The following is a 23,017-nucleotide window of genomic DNA, read 5'->3' on the forward strand; positions in this document are numbered from 1 at the left end:
ACATTGTGCAAGTTTACGGCTCACTTACCACGTGATCAATAATATGCTTCATGTGTGAAGCCAATGATTTTGTCCAGAATTAAATCAAATATTTTTTTCAGCAACATTGCCATGGCATAACTGGTAACTCGCTTTACAATAAACCATGCAGCTCAACAAATTTTGAAGATACTTACCTAAAGTCTCATTATCTCGAATTTTCCAAAGGAAAAGCTAGATCACAATCTCTCTAAATATGGTAGCTGTGGGGAAATAAGAATATCTTTGTTCTTCTGCTCTTAAACTTGCACCCAATGCAACAGTTCTTGGTATACGAGCATTTCTTTGCCTGATCAGAAGCTTGACATGGGTTCATTTGTCTGATAGTAATGGTTCAAATTTTTTGAGTCGGTCTTGTTTTATATACCTCTCAAACTGGAATCTCCTACAAGTTTGTACATTTTCACCAGGATCAATTAGATAATCTAAATGTACGATTCTCACTCTCTTTCCCTGAGATTAATTGGATAAATATAAATATAGGACCCTTAGTTTTTCATTCAGTATCCTTTGCTAGGATCAATTAGATTATGTTAATATAGGACAGAGACAGTTTATCTCAGCAGGTTCAATTAGATTATTCTAATTTAGAATTATGATCAATATATTATTACTATTATTATGTTAATATAGGATCCCTAGATTGTTTCTTTCTTTCAGTAGTATCAATTAGGTTATGTTAATCTAGGATATTCATAAACATTTTCTTTCAGCAGGATCAATTAGATTATGTTGGCAGAATATCCGTAGTGTTTGTTACACCAGGAACATTCTGGGATCAATTATGTACATGGGATTCTTCCCGACATTTCCTATAATAATAATAATTTGAACATTAAATAACATGACATATGGACAAGATCTTAAATAATGCCTGTAATTATCTACTGCATAATTCCACTCAAGGTCAAAATGCAAATGATGCGCACATTATATATTTTAAGTAATTCCACATAAGGACAAAAAATATTGTTGAAACGCTCTAGCAATTAAAAGATGCCCACTTTCAGGGTTGGTCAAAATTAAATGCCATCTTCTATAAGCAAGCACATTAGAGGGAACTGTTAATATCATATTTGAAAAACAAAGCACAAATATTTTTTGATGAATAGTGACCTTTTCTATTAATAAAATATACTCAGTTTACAATTCACAAAAAGGGGGCTAGGGGATACAAGATCACCTCGCGAAAGAGTTCAAACGGCCGAAGCCGGACTAAAAACACGGCCGCAACTGGAATCAGAAACTATTCATCAAAAAACAACATATAAGGAAACCTCAGGCTGCCAAAGCAGTGCCAACCGAGGGTGGTGGATCATCTTTATCTTGAAAACCCCAATCAGCTTTAGGATTGGGGGGTGGGTTGGGAACAATCCAGCCATCGTCACCAACAACAGCAATAGTGGCAGCCTCCACATCTTTAACCTCTGGCCGTGGAGGAGAAATTGCCAGGTCCAGGGGAGGCCACTTCCTTGAGTGCGCATGATGAGAACCAGGAGGATGAGCTGGGGACCAACCAATACCACCATGGGGTGGGGAAGTTGAGTGGCGCCTCCATTCGCCATCACCACCGCTGGGAGAGTGGTGGCAGGAAGCCTAGGAGTGCAAGGTGTGTGAGTGGCGGCCAGAGGAGTGGCGCCGAGGACGGCGGCCATGGGGTGTTGACGTCTCCGATGAGGCATCTGGAGGAACTCTGGCAACAGTACAAGCATTGCCCCAGTGATTGAGCAACTCCTGCAGGTGAGCAACTTCGAGTGCAACTTTATTAGCTTGCACCTGAATCTGCATAATTACATTATTACAAATGCATGCCTTAGTATATATAGCAATGTTAACATCCAAAAAATTGTGTGAAAAGAACAACATTCCTATCTTTCCACAGAGAAAACAGGATCTCTAGCCTGAAGGTATGCCAAATTTGGGTGAACTTCCGAGGAAATCTGGGAGAGTCACCCAGTAAAATCATATGCCAAGAGAAAGACTCAGGTCTGAATGGCTTGAAAAAATCATGAATCTAGTGCCAATAATTCTGAGCACTTGCAAAACCAAAAAATATGCAAGAAAGACTCTGGTTGTCCACAAAAGGGGCATCTAGGGTTAGGAACCTCAATGTGTTTGAGCCGAGGCCCCAAGGGAAGACCTTGGAAGGCCAGGCACCAGGCAAAATGCGCAATCTTGCGTTCAGTTATAGCATTCCATATGGTGTCAAAGCGTTTTCTCCATTGAGAAAGGGAAGATTGCAAATGCCATCTATGGTTTCGCATATCCACCATGGGAAGATGAGGCGAAAGCCATCTGTAACCCAAACTTGGCTTGTAATTAGAAAAAGGAGTGGTAGGAAGCCACCTCCAATCAAGCCACCAAGGGTGAACAGACCAAATCCCCACTTTATGAACTAAGTGAACAGGGATGGAAGAAAGCAGAAGGTCAAAAGTCTGCCAGTTTGAATAGACAAGGTGGTATTGTACTTGCATATCTTCCTAGGTCCTGAAACTCATGGTGACCCATGAAAAGAGGTCCTTAGGAGTTTTGATGCCACGTTTGAAAAAACACAGAGCACTGGCCCCTTGAGTCTTGGCGAGGGGAGTACCCTGAATGGCAAACAGGGGAGACCACCATATGTTATGCTGATTCAAGGAGAGACCATTGCGAAATTCATCTCAAGCCCATCGAAACTAGGGCTTAATAGCCTCCCAGGCTTTTGAGATGCTCTTGATGATGGAGCCCTGAATGACCATGGGCTCACGCATAATGAGAAGGGTTTGGAAACCAATCCCCTTCCAAGTAGGCTTGTTGACAGGGAAGCCGGAAGAAATGCAGTGCCGAACCAAAATCTTCCAAGCTTCATCTCCTAAGAGAGCCCTAATAATCCATTTTGCACAAAGAGCAAGGCCTTGTCTCCGAGTGGAAAGCAAGCCAAGGCCACGAGACTCTTTTGGGAGACAACAAAAATCCCAGGCCACTCTGTGAAAGCCATGGTGATTAGAACTAGAGGCCTAGAGAAACTCCCTGAGCAATCTTTCTGGCTTCATGTAAGAAGCTTTGGATGGAGCCCAGCAGGAGGAGCAATACACGAGTGGCTGCAAGAATCTTAGAGCAAATTTGGAATTTTCCCGCGAGGGAGAGCTGCTTTGTGATCCAGAAGTTGAGCTTTTTGCTAATCTTAGCCAGCACAGCATTCCAAAGTTCCATAGGCGACACCTGGAATGCAAAAGGAATGCCAAGAAAGCGGAAGATTTCTCCATGAGCAACCCATTTCCACTCAAACTGGCTGAGCCAAGGTGGAGCTGACAGAAAGGACTGGCGGAAGCAGAGCGTTTTATGCCATTGAATGGCAAAACCAGAAGCTTAACAAAAGGTGTCTAGGGAACTTAAAGCATTATTGATGTTTTCTTCATCCTCTAAAAGAGTGAGAAAAGAATCATCAGAAAAATGTCCATTCACTAATTGGGAGGATGATTCAGGCAAGGAAATGCCACGAACTAGTCCTGAGGACACAAAATGTGCAAGTAAATATCCAAAACCTTCCGTAGCAAGGACATAAAGTGTAGGCGCTAGCGGACAACCTTGTCTGATGAAACGAAAAAGTCCAAAAGCCTCCGATTGCGAATTGTTGATGGTAATGCAAGCATTAGCATCCCCAGAGAGCATCTCCACAGACTGGAGGAAGTTGGGGCCAAAACCCAGAGCTTGGAGCATAGCCAAGATGAAGGGCCATTCAATACGATCATAGGCTTTAGCAAAATCTATCTTTAAAAAGATGGCCTTCTGATATTCTGGCCGTACAATTAAGGGCAACATGTGCTTGATTTTGAGAGAGAGTGTCTTGGCAATGATCTTGTATGACACATTTAGAAGGGTAATGGGTCTCCAATTACATATATCCTCTGGATCACCAGCTTTAGGTATGAATTTGATATTTCCTTTGTTTATAATGGCTCCTAAGCTTTTAGAGTGATAGGCTTCAAGAGAAACTTTGTGCAGATCAGGACCTATATGATCCCAGAGGTGTTTGTAGAATTCACAAGGGAACCCATCACACCTAGGGGACTTGTCATCCGCCATGGAGTAGACCGCCTCTTTAAGGTCTCGGAGGGAAAGAAGTTGCTCACAGAAAGTGCGTTGCTCAGCTGCTAGACGGTTTGGAGTAACAGAAATACACTTTCTGAGAGCTTCCTCCTGAGCAACCAAATTTTCTTGCGAAGCAAACACGTTCTCATAGTGATGAATAGATGCTTGTAGGATGGCGGGGAGACTAGACAAAACAACATTTCCTTGTTTGATTTTTTTAATCCCAACATTGGTATGACGGGCACGAAGAGCCTGAAAAAACTCCTTCGAGGCTTTGTCGCTAACCTCCAACCAGTGGAGATAGGCTTTGATTTGGGCTCCTTGCGTAGCATAATTATCAGCAATTTGTTTGTCATGGTGAAGCTTGGCAAGTTGAATTTGCAAGTCCACATCAAAGGGATTGAGGGTGAGGGCCTCAGAGGCTTTTTTAAGGGCAAGCATGCTGGCTTCATATGACCGTTTACAAAACATAGCCAATTGTCACCCATAAATGCGCAAGAACCGAGCAATTCTAGTAATGACATCATTCCACCATTGAATCCAACCCCTTTGAGAATGCGAATGTGGCTCCAAGTTCCAAACACGTAGGATGTGCAAAATGGTGGAAGCATGCATCGGCACAAATGTGTTGAGGAAGAATTGAGACTTGGCCACCTTTGGGACAGCTATTTGCCAAGAAATGACAAAATAAATGGGGTAGTGGTTAGATAATGTGACATCTAGTAGGGGAATGACAAGCAAATCTCGATCCTCAGAAAGAGAAAAAAGATTGCGCAGTGATCATAGCACGATCAAGGCATTTTAATATGCGGTCAGAGCCAGCTCAAAAGTTGGACCAAGTGTGCCAAACCCCACTATCTTAGCGGCGGTTGGTATTGGAATAAAAAAGGCCCAATTTATTGCGCATGTAATACCAGGCTTGTCTTTCCCCAACTGTCCAGTGAAAAGGTAGAATGCTATCTTTGTCAGAGGCCACTTCAACCATATTAAAGTCCCCACACATAACCCAAGTAGTTGGAGGCAAGTTGTCAGCCAACCAGGCCCACATCTGGGATCTTTCCACAGCATCATTGGAAGCATAAACATTAATGACTCCAAAATAATGATTGTTAATGGAAAGTAAAAGCCAAATAATTCTATGCGCGGGATCAGAATCGTGCGAAATAACAGCTGAATGAAGGCGAGGTGACAGGAGAGTAACTACACCACCTCGGCCAGCTTCGTGCTGGGAAGAAAACATCACACCATCCCGCCAAATTACGCGGCATGCCAAAGAAAGCATGAAACCATAAATTTTAATTTCTTGCAGACAGAGAAAATCTAAATTACCAAGTCTATGATGAGCATCCCGAACATAGTACTTTTTGGGGAGGTCTGTGAGACCTGTAACATTCCATGATAGGAAGTTCATGAGAACTCTTCCATATCATCTTCGTCCTCAAGAGAGGAGTAGCTATTCTACAAGAAGGTAGAAACATGATTGAAGTTAGATGGAAAACCCTCTGGACTTACAGCCTGACGTTTCACCTTTGGTATCTCCGCACATCCAGGAGGACTGCGAGAATGTCGCCTCGCTGGTGGTGCTATGGAAGAGGCAGCAAGAGGAGTTCGCACCCCAGCCAAGGCAGAAACCCAGGCAACTGCCTTAATCCCTTGCAAGCCAGCAGGGTTTGAAACCTGTGAAACTCCAGAAGCAATTCCTTTGTCCACCGCTTGTGTCGCTACACCGGCTGGAATTGACGCTTCTATAGGGATAGAAGGAATTGCAACGATTGCAGCATAGGACTGCTTGGGGGGCAAGGGATTCGAGGGAGCCTTGCCCTTACGCCCAACAGTAACCCATTCTTCTTTTCTCCCTTCGACCTGTTTGACAAGCGCCTCTTTAGGCGTGGGCTTGACCCTAGGCATAGCCAGAGGGCAGTCCTTGATCTTGTGTTCCGTGGACTGGCACCTATAACAGGTGTTGGGGAGGTTCAAGTAAAGAACCTTCTGAGAGAAGGTTTTAGTCCCAATCTGAATTTTCATAGAATCCTTGAGATCCTTGGAAAGATCCACCTCTATGCAAATGTGTCGTTGCAAGCGAGCATTGAAGAATTTCTCAGGCTCTTTGGTGACAACTTTGCCAAGGGCTTTGGCAATGGACTTAATGAAAGGCCAGCAAGGCAAGGGTAAACCTGGGAACTCGACCCATACAGGAACCCTAAGCTTTTTATCATCCGAGACTGTGAAGTCTCGTGACCATTTTTGAAAAACAAGTAAGGAAGAATGCATGGACTATGGTTCGTTGTTAAAGACCGCATTTGCCTGCGAGGGGTTAGCGAAGCGAAATTAAAAAAAAACCTTTGGTAAGGTTTTGCATAGCGTCAAGGCAGACTCCATGAGGATTCCAGCTCTTGTTAACCCATTCTCGGAGTATAGCTTCAGGGGGAGTCCTACCCACAAAATAACCTATCCAATCACATGTAGCATCAAATTCTTGCAAAGGAAGGATAATGTCAGGATTACCTTGTGGAAAACCTTTAGGAAAAACTTGCGTGGACGTTTGTTCCGTGGAGGCGCCATGGCAGACCAAAGTAGCAGCATGAACACCAGAAACAACGGGTTCACCGCTGGCCAGAGCCATTATATGCTAGTCTAAAAAACTCTCGTAGTAAATGTAGTGTGACAAGTGGAGCTAATAGAGGGAAAGTTCAGACGAAAAGCCGTACACAAAAAAATGAAAGATCACATGAAGCAAGAAACCCTAGCAGAGCGAAAAACTCAAAGCACAAATATTCAAACAGATAACAATTTTTTTTAATACCGATTTATTCTTTGTTGCTGCACTTTTTTAATAGATTTTTTTGACTAAATCTTAAGCCAATATTGTCATATAAATGTATTAAGGGCATGCATAAGCTGATACCCACTAGACATTTTACCAAACAAATTGGTGGGATGGACTTCCAAATATTAGGTGAAGAATCCCATACTCTATCTAGAATTAGATTAAGATCAATGGAGAGAAGATTGAAGAAATATTAGGAATTCTTTTTCTTTTCCATATTAACACCGGATGATCAATGGAGACATTGGAGAGTAAATTAAGGTATATAAGGAATGATTGACTAAATCTTTTGCGAAAACAAATTGATGGAATATACTTTCAATTGTTGTTCTAAAATCCCTTCTTAAAAATAAGGTTGAAAATTTGATTGATGATAACATGGTTCATGTAAAATGGATTAATATAGGGGACAAATGAATTAATGGAGTGGGAACAAATTCTCACCAAAATCAAGATTTTGAGATTTATATAAGTTGTTAATACATGAGCAAGCAAATTATTTGGAAATATATGAGGGAAAAAAAGCCTACTAGTGCTATGTTTTGATCTCTATCCAAACCATTTGAAGATTATGTTAGCCTATAGGTAGTTCAATATGCCTAATTATTAAACCATATCACGAATCCCAAGGAAAGATGCTGGAAACATTCCAACAACCCCTTAATTTTCCATTATAGAGTTAGAGATAAATCCCCTGATTCAAGCAGATCTAAAAGCACTTTTAAAGTAGAGGTATAGGAGGAAATAATCACAATTTTAAGGATAATTTAGCTGAAAATCAAGATGTGATTTATTTTTAGAATTATGTCTTGAATCTGAATATTTCAATAGATTCATTCATTTTGAATAAGAATTGTCTTTTTAGTGTACATTCCAATAGATCAACAAGCCATTGGTATCTTGCGTCTTGACTGAGCCTCTTTCAAAAAAATAAAATTTAACATATTTAAAGAACAACTTAAGAGTGCGGAGAAAATTTTCCTCTATAAGAGAGAATGTTAAAAATTGTATCTTTAATAAGTTTCTCGATAGTTGTAGTTAGGCAACAATTTTAGGTATCTTTTACATGAAGTCCCGCGTGAGGTCTCCTGTGCACTAACTGCAATTAACTGAGCCTTCAAGGAGTGCAACAATTACTCATCGTCAGATGCTGGAGTTAACTAAGACTGAGGTTCAAATCCTCATTTAGGAGCTTTAGAATAAGATTTAGTCCTATCTTAAGCACTCAGTTTTAGAAAAATCAAAATCTTCAATCTTCCTTTGTTTTTGCTGAGCTGTGAGATAGGGTTGTCCCTTGAGCACACAACTCGTCTGTTTATGCATATTTTTGGAGTTGAGTTCAACTGTTTATGCAGGTTAAGTTGAGCTTAACCATTCATGTAGAGAAGCTTCTTATTTATTTTTCAGTAGTAGATTTCAGTTTTAGATCTAACGAAGATTAGAGATAAAGTTTCAGCAGTCATTAATTGATATTAAACTAAATTTAATGTTTTCTATAATCCATGTAAATAGATTCTAGTGAGACATTACCTTAATGTACGGGAATCCCCTTGCTGGCTTTGTTTTTCCATTTACTTTATATTGTTCAACAGGTGTACATAGCTGTTAGGATAGACTCTGATTGGGTTGTTGAAATCTTATCTTCAATTGCGCCTATCTGTCATCATAACTTAAGCTGACCCATTAAAATAAAATTTTAGATTCGTCCTTCCAAAAATTTATAGCATATGGGCAGAGTTGCAGAAATTCCTCATCCCAAATTGGGCTGTAGCACTCTTAAAAATGGTCTCAATTCAACTTGATTGAGTAAAGATTCCTTATATTTTTCTATTATACTTATTAATACTTTTCTATTTACCACTTTATGAGCTTTTGTTCTACAACTAAAATTACAATTCACTTATTCTAGGTGTAAGGTTATTTTTCTTTATTTCTGTCCCTTTATAAATAAACTCTCATAACCTAAGCTTACCTATTACAATAAAATTTCAGATTCATCCTTTGAAAAATTTATAACAAATAGGCAGAGTTGCAGAAATTCCTTATACCAAATTGGGCTGTAGCACTCTTAAAAATTGTCTTAGTTCAACTTGATTGAGTAAAGATTCCATATATCTTTCTATTATATTTATTAATACTTCTCTATCTACCACTTTATGAGCTTTTGTTCTACAATTAAAATTACAGTTCACTTTTTCTAGGTGTAAGGTTATTTTTCTTTATTTCTGCCTATCTATAAATACACTCTCATAACCTAAGCTGACCCATTACAATAAAATTTCAGATTAGTCCTTCCAAAAATTTATAACATATGCGCAGAGTTGCAGAAATTCCTCATACCAAATTGGGCTGTAGCACTCTTAAAAATTGTCTTAGTTCAACTTGATTGAGTAAATATTCCATATATCTTTCTATTATATTTATTTATACTTTCTCTATCTACCACTTTATTAGCTTTTGTTATACAATTGATATTACAATTCATTTTTTCTAGGTGCAAGGTTATTATTCTTTATTGGTTATTATTCTTTATTTCTGTCTGTCTATAAATTTATTCCCATATCCATCTCTTCCTCTATATATCCCCCTCTTATTTAATCTAATTTATTACATTATCTCTCTCCATACATCATGTTGATATATTCTTATCCTTCTATCATGTATTAGTCACATAACTTCTTTCTACATCTCTCACTTATCCTACCTCCTATCTCTTTATCCTCCACCTTATCTATCTCACTCAAATAAACAAATATACTCCATATATCTTTCTATTATATTTAATTCTTCTTCTCTATCTACCTCCTAATGAGGTTTTGATATACGATTAAAATTACATTTTAACTTTGTACGTGTAAAAGTATTTTTCTTTATTTTTGGTTTGAGGCTTTCTTATATTTATATATCTCCTATTTAATCTACTCTTTTACATTATCTATATATCTCCATTTTTTCCCTCTGTTGTCTCTTTATCCTTCACCCTCTCTATATCTCACTCACTTTATAAACATATTAGCGCATACAACCACTTTGAGTCATTTGAGCATTGTGCAATTGATATAGTCATTTTGGATATTTTCTAGGATGACAATCATCATTCATTCAAAGATGAAGTGCACTCGTGATCTTGCAAAGATAAGGATAGCCAATGCACTAGGGCAAGATTATGATTACTCACACATAGAACCTTTAGCAGATACATAAACTATAGCTAGCACCATCAACAGGGTTAGGCATGAAAGGCAAAAGTGGACACCTGCAATTAGAGTTGAGGTTAGAGCCGCCTTGCTTGTTGAAGGGAAAACAAACAACACAACTGAAACAATAATTGCAAACCAATGCATGTGAGGCATGTGGCTCAACAACATTGGTGAGAAGCAAGAGAGGCCAACCAAAATGTAAAAGTGTTACAAAGAAAATACTTTCCCTCTGGGAATATAACTAGGAGCTTGGATTTATGTGTACAAAGAAAATGTAAAATAAGTTTGTTAGTGCTTTGGAAATGTGAGTAGACATATGTAAAGAATGTGTAATTAAACAATTGTATAGTGCGTACAATTATTATAGAGTAATTGAGTAATGTGTAATATAATTGGCAACTGTTTGAGGGTACAAGAACACCATAATAGCGCTATATAAAATATAAAAATAGCTAGGTAGAGATAGAAGCCCAAAGTTAATATTGCAGTTGACACTTATACTTTTGCCCCTATTTTACCTTTGGATACTTGTACAATTGTCGAAAGGCGCTTACAAATTTATAACTATTTCGTTGCCAGGTTAGGTGTACATTTAAATATCTAGCTATATATTCATATATCTGATTGCTTCTGTGGTACACATATTTGGTTGTTACACATGCACATGTATCAGTCATTGTAATATTTATATAAATATGCACTTGTGTACATTCCTTTAGCCATAGAAAACCTTGTGCTTACTATACAACACTTTTATGGCAAAGGAACAGATTGTAGATAATGAAAACAATAATGGCCCATGACATCACTGACATCCTAGCAAATATAATAGTGAAAGATGCCATTCTACAAGTTATGGTGATCCAATCAATGTGCCAACCACCATCTGCTACAACCTACCATCTACACCTCTCTGATGACATGCATACCCATGCTTGCCTTATTCCACAAGAGTTCAACAAGTTAATTATAGACAAGAGTTTACAAGACGGATCTATTATCTCCCCCACGAACTACAAGTGTAAGAAGTTCCCAAATTTTATCTATGTTATCAATTACATTCTATGATCTTTAAAATTGTAATTTCTGCATGCTTTACAAGAATAAATAATATGCACTTTTGTTGCAGTACAATTTCAATAGGGAACTTCGAAATACTGGCAACAATGGAGATGAGAATTGGAACACTAGTTCCTTTTCTTATATCAAAACAGAACATTTTTGTAGCAAATGAGTTCAACTCATTAGTAACCTTTGCATCAATTGATGCAGATAGAAATCGTTAGCTATCCCATTCGATGAGCTAGGATATTTTCTTCAATGGATTACATTGCCAAATTGATTAAATGTTCTTTTATAGTTTTGTACTGATTAGTGATGCCTATTGCACTTATTGCATCTATTGTAATTCCATAAATACTCTCATTCACCATTCTCTATTTGTTGGCAAACTAAAATTTACACTACCGACAAACACATACAAGAGAAATTAGTTCGCAAAGACATTTATACAATGCAAGTCCGCAGTGCCATGGACGAACAAAAAAGGGCTCGATGAAATGAGATGCAACGCAAAAAGTACCATGAGAGGGCTGATACTATCAATAAAAGGTGTCGAGATAAGTACCAAAGTTTACACTTCACATATTCAGGTTCCTCAATATTGCAACCTGAGAGCATAGGCTTCCTAGAACCATATGCCATATGATCAAATCCTCCAATCCAAGAATGAAATCTTGTGTCACCAACTGAGGGTCCAATCCCCTATGCAAGATATCCAACACAACAACAAGATGTAACCCAACAACCATCTCCAGTTCACTCTATGGAAATAGTAACATAGGTTAGTGCGAATTACTACACAATTAGAAATAAATTTCGATCAAAGTTAGAGAATCTAGCCCACATGTCAACATGCACCATTTGCAGGGAGAGATAACCAGGTATTAGAAGCAAGCCGATTAATGGAGAAAATTCCTACTCTAGATGTGCAAATGAAAGAAGTGGCCACAAGTTCTCAAAATGGAATAACATGGACCCTGAAGAACAACTTGAATGCTTGAAAGTTCTCAGCCAAATTGAAGAGATGCTCATTGCAAGAGTAAGCCCAATACTTTAGGTCACTTATGCAAGAGGTGGACAATTGAAATATAGTGGCCACACTATCTCTTTTCCTCAGGATATTTCCATAATCACATCTCAATTGCCAAGACGCATAGGAGATTTGGATATAATAATTGTCAATAGAAAAAGAATTAGGCAACAACAATATAATTTCTATGTCAACAGAAACCGAGCAGCTGAAACATTGAGATACAAGATACAAAATGATCCATAGTACAAAGACACAGAAATAGATAAAGATTCACTGTCGGCTTTTCCTATAACCTCTACTGACATATTGAGCCTCTTATTTCAAACAACATCAATATTTGACCACGAAGGCTTAGGGTTCGTAGAAACAAAAGCCACTGAAGATGATCTTCTAGACAATGCACTTCAATTACAATCTTTGTTCGTGGAAAATCTTTCACCTTCCACTACAAAGGTTGCAGAGGTATGATCTTTGCTTCAATTGGGAGAAGGACATCTTACATGTAACCTACAATGGCCATCGATCTCCCCACACCCCATAAATGAGTAAACCACTGAAGGCCTATTTGTAATGGCATTTCCTACACTATTTCTTAAAGGGAATGCAAACTTCAAACAACAATGCATGAAAGAAGTACACTTTCACAAAAATGTTATGCACCTCATATGGTACCATGATAATAGATTTGGACAACACCCACAATTCAAATACTTCATGCTCAGTTTACTTATGAGAGATCAAACTCAAGCAACAATATTAATTTCCATACAAAAACAACCGAATGAATCATTGCCTTCAACAATTGGTGAGATGCGCCAAAGATTAAAGGACCTGCCTTATGACAAGCTTGCAGATTAACTCATGCACTTGACATCCAAAATTTCTGGGACCAAGCCTTTTTGGAATGAACAAAAAGGGGAACTCCCAGATATGGTTATACAACTTGGTTGCCCAACACTATTCTTCACCCTCAGTGCATCTAATACGAAATGGAAAGACCTGCACAACATCATGCCCTCAACAACACCACTAGGTCATCATGCAACAACTTTTTGGAGATTGCAAAATATAGTTCAAAACCCACATCTCACTGCACTATATATGCACCATAGATTTTCAACATTTCGTAAAGAGGTCATTGAAAAGCTCCTAGGGGCTATAGACTAATGGTATAGGTAGGAGCTTTACAAAATTCCACCTTTACATTATATGCCTCCTTGTTTTACATTTTGACTATTTGACCCTTTAGTTACAAATTTTACCTTTGCATTATATGCCTCCTTGTTTTACATTCTACCCATTTGGCCCTTTAGGTACGACTGGAAACATAGAGGTTCAACACATATTCATGGGTTCATTTGGCTCCCTAATGCACCAAACCTCGACAAACTAGATTGGAATAACACCAAATTAGTAGAAAATGAAATGAGCTACATTGACAACTATGTTACTGCATGGAACCTAAGGAGCACTAAACAAAGAAAAAATCTAACAAACCACTTGGAAATGGATGACCCATGCCTAATGGACACAACATCAATTGCAGAGAGCACTACTCTTGATGACTATACTGAATTAGTCAATCATGTTCAATGACATACAAAGTGCACACCACAAACTTGCCTCCAAGGGAACCAAGTTTCTATGTTATAAGGCTCCTTGGGCATTGCAGAACAACTCAGATATCTCTATAAGCAAGAATGGTCAGCCAAAACACAATCCTGTATGGAATGATGATTTCCTGAACCTACACAATGCATCTATCTTGTCCATCTAGAGAGCTAATGTAGATTGTCAACCAATTTTCTCAATAAATGCAGTTTTGAGGTATATTACAAAGTATGCCCGAAAAGAAGAGAAAAACTCTGAAACATACCACTCTATGCTATCTCACATATCAACCAATTTTCCATCTAACAAGCCAGCTGCAAATTCATTCCGAACATGCTGACTGACACACTTGTTGAAAGAGATATTGGTGTGCAGGAGACCTCTCACCTCCTACTCAAATTGCCCCTATCCCATAGCAGAATGTTTGTGCCCCTTAATGTACATAGACAACCAACTCATTACATTTCCATCTTCTCAATGAGCACAAACATATCCCCAATGAGCACAAACATGTCACCAAACCAAATTGACATATATATGGCTCGACCAATATAACTAGAATCACTATCGCTTCTAGAGGTAACTCAACAATGGACGTATAGAGCCTCTTGGAAAAGTAATCAATGGAAGCAACAATCAAAAACTGCAATCGTTCGCGTAACTCTAAGGTTCACTATTGTCCTTGCAAAAGGTGACAAAGCATTCGCTACATTCTATTGGACATAACTAATGTTATACTATCCATTTCGCAACATTGCACAAGCTTTTGGTACTTCTGATGAGGAAATCATATTCAAATGGGAAAGCTTCAAAGACATGTACAAGCCATGGCATATCCATCGAACAAACATACCAACTCTAGATGAAGATGGTGCAAATAATCCTCTCACAGATAAAAACTAGCTGGAAGAAGACATATGCGATGAATGACTGGTTCTTTCCAACATACAACCAGGCAAGGCTATTCACTCAATGAACTTAGCATGCTTAGTCATCACAACATAGATATGAACCATGCTTGGGGAGAAGCTCAAGTAAGCCCCTCAGAGGAACTCATGGCTACCTCCTTCATTGACTCCAACATGCAAACATATAGACCTCAATATGACATTTTGGAAGATCTAGAATCTAGTCTTTCTCTCAACCAAAAAAGGGCTAATGACATGGTTGCTTCTCATGCACATGCATCGATACCTAATGCTCCACTTAGGATGATTGTTCAAGGAACCACAGGGACAAGAAAATCCCACTTGATTAAGTGCATGAAACATACATTAACAAGTTTAGTGAATAATGGAAAAGTACATTTTCTCCTCCTAGCACCAACTGGGGTAGCTGCATTCAACATATAGGCTTCCATAGTCCACTTAGCACTTCACATACCACTTATAGATCTAAGACTATTGCAAGGGAAAATGCTAACATATTTCCAAGAATCCATGCATTATATTCATTACATCCTAATAGAAGAAATGATCTTTATCAGGTTGAAGCTAATGGAAAAAATCGATAGGCGGCTACGTGAGGCCTCCCCATCTCATAATAACATTCCATTTAGAGGCAGATCGTACATTCTATTTGGTGATTTGGGGTAATTACCACCAATAAAAGACATACCAATGTATGCATCAACATCCTACAGAAGAATATTATGGAAAATATTCAACATAGTCATAACTTTGCAATGAATGTTCTGGCAAAGTGGACAAGATGAGGCACAGGTGAAATTTTGAAATATACCCTCGAATTTATGAAATGCACAACCAACCATTACACTCTGGCAGCTCCTAATGAGAAGATCAAGGTCCTCTCTACCCTCTGACCAACAATCCATTTTCTCATCATCTACACACCTATTCGCCACAAATGAAAAGGTAGCACTATAGAATAAACAAATGTTGGTCTCCTTTGAAATGCCAGATGCTCTATGCATAACAGAATAATTGATGGGCTCTACGATATCAGATCCAAAAGATGAACAATTAGATTCAAATATACTCTTGTGCAATGGATAAGAGATCATGTTATCAACCAATTTGTTGGTTCAAACAGGCCTCATCAATGGTGCACTTGGACAAGTACAAATAATTGTTTACAAAGCTAGTGAGAGGCTGCCACTACTGCCTACATTTGTTATTGTTTGGTACTAGTGTTGTTTATTATGTAGTGTGATGGTTACATTGTGGTTATTAATTAGTTTCAAACTATCATTCAATCATCGTAACAAAGGGTATTTTGTCTATATCGATCTCGTGTGCCCATAGGCTTAAATCTTCATGGTATAGTTTTTGTAGCATTGATCATTGTGGAAGTGGGTATTGTGTGTTTATTGATCTATTCTATTCTCATTGTGATAATTAGTATTGTGTATTCATTACTCTAGTGCACTCTTATGCTCAAATTTTCATGGTATAGTGTATTTTAATTACTATTGTGATAACGGGTCGTTATGTTTTCATTGATATAGTGCTCTCATTATGTACTCATTGTAATATGGGTATTATGTGTTCATTACCCTAGTGTACTCATTGTGATATTTTGTATTTTGTCTTCATTGTTCTAGTGTGCTCTGAGATAATGGGTAATCTGATCCCTCAGTCAATTGTCTAGACTTTAATGCTTACTTGATTTATTTAAACTGTTTTATGGAATTTCACCTCAATGCATATTCCAATAAAATGTGTTCTCTTCCTTCAAATTCCTCTATTACTCTTAGCGATGCAACCAACATGATATAGTTTTAGTTCTTCTCAATTGACTTGTTAACAAATTAGATACACTGCAGGATGTCTTACACAGTTAAGGAACAAATCACTTCAATATGTGCATCTCAAAGAACCATGCAAAGAAAGCAACACAACCACATGGGAGAACTACCACTCAATTTACAAGAACAAAAAATTTTTCGACTTCCAAATTTACATACAATATGCTCTGCTCACCTTGTCTATAAAAAATGGAAAATGATTTTGACATCACCCAACTTCCTTTCGCTGGTTTTCCACTCCAGCACATGGTTACTCCTCTTCGACAATCACATATATTGCACCTGCTATTGTTTTGCCATGAGAAGATGGACCAAAATAGCACTCTCATTCCTTGGCAATTGTAATATTCTTGTATCTATACTATCAACCTCAAGAGGCAACTTTCTTGTCAAATAATCCATAGAACTATATATCTACAACCCGCTCACAAGAATCCACAATCACATACAACTTGACATACACTCCAACACCATAGGAATTGTATAGGTAGACAACATAAAGCCTTTCTTGGTGGCAAAGGCACACAACAAATAGAGATGGGCATGTACTGCATCAATACAAATCTACCACTACATTCAAGAGTCATGGCAAATAAAACTCCAACTAGTAACCCAGTTGCACATCTCCACATGTTATAGTGAGATCATTCAACACAATGGAGTTCTATTCTGGAATAGATCCCATATTGCTCTTAAAGGTTTCAACATCCACAATGACACTTTCACCTAGGTAAAAATTGAAGCACTCCCTTACCAAATAATAGTCAACAACGACGAGCATCAATCTTTCACTATCGCATACAACTCCTTATTACTAGTCATATTCTTACAAGCCGCCGACCACATCATAGTCATCTTCTAACTTGCTACTGTAGAAGATCACCTACTCTTTTGGAAATGAAAAATGTTTACAGAGATTCCCACTACTTCCATCACTGACTACTTCCACATAAGCTACAACACGTGCTGGGCCAATAAATGCATATGTGTCAGCAACTATAATGTGGTGTGGCCTTAAGTCCTTCTTCAATACCCCAAAATGGGCTTAAGAGAGGGCTCTACACCTTTGTATAGACTTGCAAACAAAACATGAACTAGGCACTGCAAAGAATACAACTAGATCTCTTAGCAAAATACTACCAAATACTTAGAATTTGCTTGAAATGGGAATCTATGAATTATAAGGGGAATGGAAAGGTTCTTGAACATCTAATGATCTCAAAATGATAGGTTAAGACAACCTACACCATGCCCAAGAGTCCAAACAACAATTTTGGCTTTTAGGCCTAGTAGCCTTATTAACCCTACCAATGAGGAAATTAGGACTTATTGTGAAACTTCTCCAAAGGACCTAGTAAACAAAGTGGATAGTCTAACACCCTTTTGTAAGCTGTTTTAGAATCCAAAGCTTCAGACTCCCAAACAATAAGATGATCATCAAACCCTAAATACACCAACTAGTCCTAATAGGCCTAATTGATTAGGCTTGTGAAGGAAGTCCACACCAATCTATTGTCTAGGGTTAACCACCACTTGAGATACTTGGAGGGATCTATAAGAGATCACAATCCACCATTAGACATGTTTTATCCATCCCCAAGGTGCCTCTGACACTTCAATGTCTGTTGTCCTAAACCAAACACATAGAGACATTTGGCTTAGGGCTAGGTAGCTAAAATAGGAAACTCAATCCCCATATCCCATCCTTCTGGAGACCTATAGTACACCAACCTAATTTTAATTTTCCAGAGTGGCATGGGATTCCCATAGTGGAAAAGAAAGTTAGGGCATTATTGCCAAAAAAATGCCAATGGAACGTGGGCTTTGGTGCACTCAAGAGATTTGTTTGTATTTCTTTTGAATCAGACCTTTTCAACACTTCAAACGAATTGCATTCTCTTCCTAGAGCATCCTAGATGTTGGTGTAGTCATTCATTTTCTTCTTCCAATACATACCAGTTCGTACACACCTGTGCAATAGTCAATTTACAAGGAAAATAGGGATTTTTATCGATTTCAATTGTAAAATTACATTGTATTCCATTTATGTCTTCCACCCACCTAAAAGGGCTATATGAAGACCTTTCCAACTAATCCAATCGATTTTTAAAGGCTGTGACCATTGGGGAGTGATTAAATAAAAGTTGTTAAGTGTAGTCACAAACTATCAAGCCTTTATCGAGAAGTTAGTGATAACCGAGCTCAGTCAGGCATCAAAGACAATTTCTTGTATGTGTTAAGTGTTCAGTGATATTTGAGTTTGGAGATAGTATTGATCGAGTTGATTTGGTTAATGGAGGAAAACCAACATGAACTTTGTACTAATTGAGTTGGGTCAGTTAACAAAGGGATCCTTTCTGTTAACCAAGTACACATGTTTAGAAGCCCTAAGAACACACTTACCCTATCATAGGACTAAGATGTGCCTAATGACCACACTCAAAAACCCATGGTTTATAAAACACCAATGGTGACTAGGCCTTACAAGTAGGCTTATTTGCAATGAAAAACTACTTCTAAAAATTATCAAAAACTCTTAGGCATGAATGCCGTTGAGTGAAACTCATGAAGAGCTTGTTGTAGTGGATGCCTTGGAGAGTGGAGGTATAGGCCCTCCTACACCATACTCCCTTGTTTTAAAAACTCTAAGTCCCACTTGAGAGTAGTTGTTGTACAGAAGTGCCATGCTTGGCAATACATTTTTCACTGATCCATTTAGCATCAATATCAAGAAGACCCTTCCATTTAACCAAGAAGTTTGCGTCGGTCTTCTTCCTTGTTTATTTGACCACCTTAGAATCTAGAATCTTCTCCAACTATAATGGTTGGCTAGGTGGTAAGACTTTGATCCATTCTACCTATACATCATGAGTATCCTGCACAAAATTATTAGATCCTGCATCACCTTTGAGAGAGGTGAGATCACAAACATTAAAGATAGGGGAAATAGAGATGGTTGGGGGCAATGAGATTTCATATGCATTTCCTCCAAATTTATGCAATATCTAACAGTGTTCAATCTTTCTAATCTGCAACTTGGTGTGTCCCCTGGGTAGCCTTGATTTATTCAAATATGTCGATGCTTTATCTCCTTCGAAAGCAACATGCCTCTTCTTCTTGTTTGCTTGTGCCTTATACCTTGCAGTATTCTGATCCCAAGTGTCCTTGACTTGGTCATGAATCTGCTTGATCCATGTGGATAGTTCTTCACCTTGTGCACTAACCTTAAAGTTAGCAGGTAGATCTCTTAATTCCATGAATCCTCTAGGATGAAATCCATAGTTCATTTGGAATGGTGTCTTCCTTGTTGACTTGTTCATTGAGTCACTGAAGGAAAATTATGCTTGAGGGAGGATAGCATCCAATTTTTTTCCATGCTATTTGGTTAGACACCTTAGAAGGTTGCCTAAAGACCTATTTACCACTTCAGTCTACCCATCCATTTGAGGATGGTAGGCAGAATTAAAAGAGAGGTTTTTTCCCAACTTTTTCCACATGGTTCTCCAAAAATGTCCTTGGAATTTCACATCTCTATTTGAGATACTAGATGTTGGAAATTCATGAATCCTGACCACTTCCTTATAGAAAAGGTTAGAAATATGTGAAACATCATTAGAGCTCTTACAAGGAACAAAGTGAACCATTTTGCTAAATTTGTCAACTATGACAAAAATGTTATCAAAACCTTGTTTAGTTCTTGGGAGGCCCAAGACAAAATCCATACTCACACTGTCCGATGACTTTGTTGGAATTGGTAAGGGCTAGTAAATACCTTGATTTGTTTTGATTTCTTTGGCTCTTTGACAAATAGTGCATGTTTTAACAAATTTTCTGACATCAGTGGGTAGTTCAAACCAATGGTAATTTATCCTTAGGAGTTCTAGTGTCTTATCAATCCCAATGTGACATCCTAATGTGCCACAATGCTTTTCTCTGATCACATTTTCTCTCATGGATCATCTTGGAAGACAAAGCTGACCTCCTTTGAACAAAAGGCCACTTTGCAACAAATATGCATAATATGTAGTGGTATAGGCATCAGATAGATTAGAGAAAACCTTATGGATGCCACCAAAGTCTTATTGCAAGATTGTTGTAAGTATGAGTGCCAATGATATTCTTGTAGGGGAGTATTGTACATATGTTACTGTGATGATATGTTACATTCGTGATTGAGTTTATCATTGATGTCAACATAGTAGTTTTCTGTGGTATCTGATAGAAGAACAATAGAAAGATCAAGTTGGTACGGATGAATAGTTAAGTATTATAACTATCCAAGGTTATGGGAGATACTTCTAAGTATCTGGTATATGCAATTAACATTGGAAGAAGAAATGATAAGTCTAGAAGAAGTTAAGTTTTGGTGACGTCTGTTCTGAGATAGAGTTTATAGAAGCATGTTCTAGTAAACTTATTATACCTCTTAGCAGAGTTGATTTTCTGAGGATAGAGGTTGAGGACATGGAGAAGACATGTTGATGATGATGTGGTTAAGTTCGCTTGTCATAATATTGCACGTATGGAAAGATATTCAAGTTGCAAGGTGGAAGATTAATGTTATCGCTAAGTGTAACGTGTTCTTAATGTAGTACTATAATAATTAATTGAGAAGGTCTAACAATCGAATCATGGAATTGTTTTATGGACTTAGTATAAAGGAAGGACATTTTCCTTTATCAAGTATGACGTGAATTGTATTGATTCAAAGAGATTGTATGCAGAGAGAACATAATGCGAAGTTGAGTAGAGCAATGCAAAAGTGAAGGAAAATTCATTGCCTAGGTTTTGTTGAGTGATCTAGGGTTTGATGTTTGGATCCAAGGTTCATGACCTAGTCTACAACGTCTGACAGTGATTGGTTCAGTTGATAGAACAAAGGAAAGAAGAACATAAAAATAAATTACATGATTAAGTAGTGAGCTCTTCTTGTAGTTGAAATTGCATGTTTGGGCAGTGGGCTCATCTTGGATACATTGTACTACAACTCCTAAAAGGGTTGGAATCTCCTAACAAGGATTCAAAGTCTCCTAATAGAGACTCCTTATACTGAATTTTCTCATTGACTCCTAATAGGGTCCATCCTCTAACAAGAAACTTATATATTAGTATAGTATCTAGTGGGTATCATCCCCATCAAGGTTTTCCCTTAGCCAGGGTTTCCCTAGTTAACAAAATATGGTGTTATGAGTTATCTTTGTGCATGGTTACTATTACTATTCAAAATTACTTTATTAGTTTGTTATGTATGGTTTAAAGTAAGAAATAATATCCAGTTGGCGATTAAAATTTGTAGATTACTAATTCACCCCTCACCCCGTCAGTAATCCCTATTTCTCACAACTATTTCTAACATTTGGTATCAGAGAATCAGGTCCTTGAAGATAAAGTTTAACAAATTTGGAAGATCCATGGTGAACATGTTTAGGAAAGATAGTCCTACGTTTGACAAAGGAAATTTCAACACCTAAATGATGGAAATTCTTGGTGAGTTATTAGATTTGTGTAAATAGCAGAATATTCAATTTCACATCTAGAATCCTTTTGTTGTATACAATGGAACAATAGCACAAGTGAAGATAGATCCAGATCAAAAGAAGACATAAAGATAAAGGAAGGCATTGATCTACTTACAAAGAAAGAGCCAGAAGGTATGCATATTTTTGTTTGTTGGACATGTAAAGAGTTTGGTCATTTTTTGAGTAGATGCCTTAAGATATTGAGAAAAGCTAGAAAGAGTCTACTTTCTGATAAAGTTGAATAATTTAGAGAAAGTATGGAAAGATCCTTGAAAGATTGTGTTAATGGGTCTAGATTGGTTAATGAAAAACATGTATCAAAAGAAACAACTTTGGTAACTATTATGGAAAGTGCAAATATGAGAATTGATGAGAAATTCAGGATAAAAGAGAGAATAATTGATTACAATTCAGATGATGATGATGTTACTAAGCCAAGGAATGATGAGGTATTTTTTGAGATTAACAATGATTTGTAGAATGAAGGAGAGCCAAGGCAGGAACAAAGCTCGAAACCTTCAACAAAGCCAAAAGTTGAGATAAAAACTCCCACTTCAAGAAAGAATATGATAAAGAATCACCCATCTGAGCAGATCATCGGAAGCAAAGACAAGGTGTGATGACAAGAAGCAGAGTCAATGAAGAACTGTGCTTGATATCTCAAGTTGAGCCTAAGAATGCAGATGAAGCATGTCAAGATGATTATTGTAAACAAGCTATGAAAAAGGAATTGGATCAGATAGTAAAGAATGAAACATGGTAATTGGTCCCCTGACCAGGAGACAAGAATGTCATAGGAACTAAATGGATATTCAGAAACAAGATGAATGAACAAGGCAGAGTTGTAAGGAACAAAGCAAGATTGGTATGTAAAGGTTGATCACAACA

This window comes from Cupressus sempervirens, chromosome 9 (genome assembly GCF_028749045.1).
Source record: "Cupressus sempervirens isolate cs-2001-9-10 chromosome 9, ASM2874904v1, whole genome shotgun sequence".
Classification (NCBI taxonomy): Eukaryota; Viridiplantae; Streptophyta; class Pinopsida; order Cupressales; family Cupressaceae; genus Cupressus; species Cupressus sempervirens.